Below are 3,984 nucleotides of genomic sequence, written 5' to 3'. Positions count from 1 at the left end.
GTGGGACTGCAAAATGGTACAACCATTGTGGAAAATGGTATGATGTTTCCTTAAAAAACTGAAAATGGAAATACCATTTGATCCAGCAATTTTATTACTAGGAATATATCCTAAAGTGGTGAGAGACAAGACATGAACAGACATATGCACACTCATGTTCATCGCAGCACAATTCACTACAGCAAAGAGATAGAAACAACCTAAAAGCCCATCCACAGATGAATGGATAACCAAACTATGGTATTCACACAATGGAATACTATGCAACATTAAAGAATAATGAAGAATCCTGAATCATCTCACATGTGGATGACTTTGGAGGATATTATGCTGAGTGAAATAAGTCCATCACAGAAGGACAAATATTGTATGAACCCATTATTGTAAAAAGTCAAGGAAAGGTTTACTCAGGCAAGGAAATTCACTTCGTTGGTCGCTGGAGATGAGAGGGAAGGGGAGGAAAAACTTCAGACTAGTTGGGGGTCACATGTTGATTTTGGGAAGGAGTGGGACAGTATGAAAAGAGTCTGTGACCAGCATGATGACATTGGGGAAAGGAAAGACACTGAAAAGTGCACATAAGATATAGTCAACAGAGGCAAATACTATTATATGCACAGTACTGCATTACCACTAGCACCAAACACCAGGCTACAGATAAAAGCATAGACAGGTGAGAAGATCAAGTTGGGGTAGGTAAATAGGAATATACCCTAGACTAAGGATAGATTTGGCTGTAGATAATCTTACATATGCACTTGTGCTACAAAATTAGCCATGTACATTACAGAAGCAACAGAAGACAGAGTTGGAGTAATGTCTCAGACACAATCAATCACCTTGAGAGAGAGAATCACCGGGCCTTGACTCAGAACTATAGTCTTGGGGGACATTATGCCCAATTGGCACAACGTAGTACATAAAAATCTTGTTCTACCACCTACTTTGGTGAGTAGCAACTGGGGTCTTGAAAGCTGAGATGGCGAGCGGCCGTCTCAGATGCAACTATTGGTCTCCTCTTGAACAGAGCAAAGAAGAGTGAAGAAAATCAAAGACATCTAAAACAATTAGTCCAAAGATAAGATGACCCTCGAGGGCCCCAGCTTTAACAACCCCAAGATCAAGAAAACTAGATGGTGTCTGGCTATCAATGCCAACCGCTCAGAAAGGGATCTAAACTGGAGATCCTGGATATATTGGGAGGAAAAATGTGGAACAAAATTCAAAAACACAAAAATGACCAGTATTACTCATGGGATAGAGACTGGTGGAACCCTTGAGACTATGGCCCCGGGTTAGTCTTCAGGCCTAGAAATGGACTCATTTCCATGGATTGGCTCTCAGCCCAACAGTAGAAAGACCTACATGTAGAACACCTACCCCAGAACAATGTACCCACCTACTCTAGGGAGATGCACTCTTTAGATCAATCAGCTATGAGTCACCAGAGGGGCCACATTCACACAGGGAAAGCTGGACAGACAGGAACACATAGTTAAAAAGGGCACAGGGAGGGGGTAGTCACATGGAGGGGGGTGGGAAGAGAGTTTGTTATGGTTGGGGCTAGTAATCAGGGCAAAAAGAAGAAAAAAAAAAAAAAAGTCCAGGCTTACTGATCTGAAAAAAACTGGTAGTACCCTTGAGAGTGTGGCCTTTAGACACTTTCAAGTCTGGAACTGAACACACCTCAGTGGCCCAACTTTTTCTGTCAAGCAATAGACAGGCCTATAAGGTGAATAATAACACTGGAGAGTATGCACTCCTTAGAACAATTGGCCCCATGAGATCTGAAGAATGGCTTTTACCCAGTTATAAAACTCAGAAAGCAGGAAGGGATAGGAAAGAAGGACAAATGGAAATGGGAAACACAGGGAGATAGTGGGAAGCATGATTTTAAATTGTGGGAATTGCAATCAATGTCACAAAACAAAATGTGTACAAGTTGTTGAATGAAAAACTAATTTCCTAGGTAAACTTTCAATCAAATCACATAAAAAGTTAAAAAAAAAAATTATTCACCAAGACTAAGAACATTTTTTCTCCTAAAGATGTTTTCAACAGGGAAAAGAGGAAGGTTATGAATTCTGTGAAGTCCATAATATCCCGGGCACCAGTGTATATTTGCTTAACAAATGAATATATGACAATAACATAATTGTTCTGGATGTCTGGCAAGAAGAGGTACCATAGATCCTAGAGAAGTACCTTTTCAGAGTCACGTATTTTTCTCTCTACCTCCAGCACCTAGCAGAGTTCTAGACATTGAATAAACATGTGCTCAACTGAACTGATGATAAGGAGTGTCTAGCATGGCAAAGAGTCTGCCACTCTGCTGACTTCAAAAATTGAAACATGTCTTGATTAAAAACAAACAAGCAAACAGAAAACCCATTACCATTGAGTTGATTCGGACTCACAGTGACCCCCATTGGATTTCCTAGGCTATAAATCTTTATAGAAGTAGATTGCTTCATCTTTCTCCTGCAGAGCAGCTAATGGGTTTGAACAACCAACTTTCTGGTTAGTAGCCAACTGCCTTATCCACTATGCCATCAGAGCTCCTGACAGGTCTTGATATCAGCTCCCAGTATGCTTCCCTCCCCTTGGCCACATCTGCTTGGTTTATTAGATCAATGTTGTCCTTGCTCTCTTCTGGCTCTGATATTCTGACATTATCTACCTTGGTGTCGAGTCCCTCCTCATATTCATAGGTCTCTGTGACTTTCATGGCATACCCTCCTCAAGTTCTCAGTCAATGGCTTCTGAACCTAAACATCCACACTCCCTATGATAGTAGTAGAGACACTGGGTGGGCACACTCTCCTAAGAACATCTGGAAAGATCATCTTCTCTTCCTCCCTCATTTTAATAGCAAATCATTAACTCGATGCTCAGGAGAGGTGCAATCAACAGAACGTTTCAGCAAGTAACACAGATGCCTTGTGGCCCAACTATCCTGGCTTGGGACTGTCCTGCATCACTGCTGGAAGTCCTGTGTCCCAGTAAATCCCTCAGTTCTAGGCAAACCAGCAAGGCTGATGTGGGATGTACAATTAACTTTACCCATACAACTTGATCTTTATGTTTGGTTCCTGGGAGGTGATCTCTAAACTTTAGAAATTTTCCCAGTGTTTAGATTCTTCACTTTTCATGACGGGGCTCTAGACCACACCTACTTTATAGGTTATGTTACTAAAATAATTCTTGGGTGGAAGCTAGCCATTCCAGAGAGACCCACTAGTTGATATCAATTCAACCTCAGGGGAGGGAGGCTGAGGCTATTGTTCAACTATGAAGGTAATAAAATCCAATCAATCATGCTCATATAATAAAATCCCAATAAAAACTCTGCACATAAAAGCTCAGAAAATTAACTGGTTGCTGAAAACATTGGTGCTAGGGAGAGTGATGCATCCCTTTTTGGGAAAAAGCTTCATGTTGGGGGTTCTCCCAGAACTTACTCTATGTGTCGCTTCATTTATATCCCTTTTTCTAGAGTAAAATTGTAATTGTAAGTATAGCACTTTCTTGTGTTGTTCTAGCAAATTATCAAACTCAAGGTATGGGAACCCTGAAATTTGAGTCCCGCCAATCAGAAGTAGAGAACTCTGAGCTTCTGAGCTCGCAGCTGATGTGTGAAGTATTAAAGAGACATTACAGTGTGGAGGACTGTGCCCTTTGTGAGATCTTACCTAGCTCTGGTGGTAAGAGTCAAAGGAGGAAGAACTGCATTTATAGTTGGTGCCAGAAAGGAGAGTTAGTGTTAGAAGCAGTTGATGTATCTCAGTCAGAGAAGACACACACAAAGAGACATCATTGGAGCTGGTCATCCTCCACAGCAATTCCACTTACAGTGTTTTACTCTACTCTGAGAAAATAATCATAGAGGTGTGTCAAGATTAAAGGAGCTCTGGTGGCATAGTGGGTAAGCCATTTGGTTGCTCACCAGAAGGTCAGTAGTTCAAATCTACCAGCTGCTCCACA

Source organism: Orycteropus afer, unplaced genomic scaffold (assembly GCF_000298275.1).
Source record: "Orycteropus afer afer isolate SDZICR_OR568_19922 unplaced genomic scaffold, OryAfe1.0 scaffold00009, whole genome shotgun sequence".
NCBI classification, from domain to species: Eukaryota; Metazoa; Chordata; class Mammalia; order Tubulidentata; family Orycteropodidae; genus Orycteropus; species Orycteropus afer.
This window is presented reverse-complemented; position numbering follows the sequence as displayed.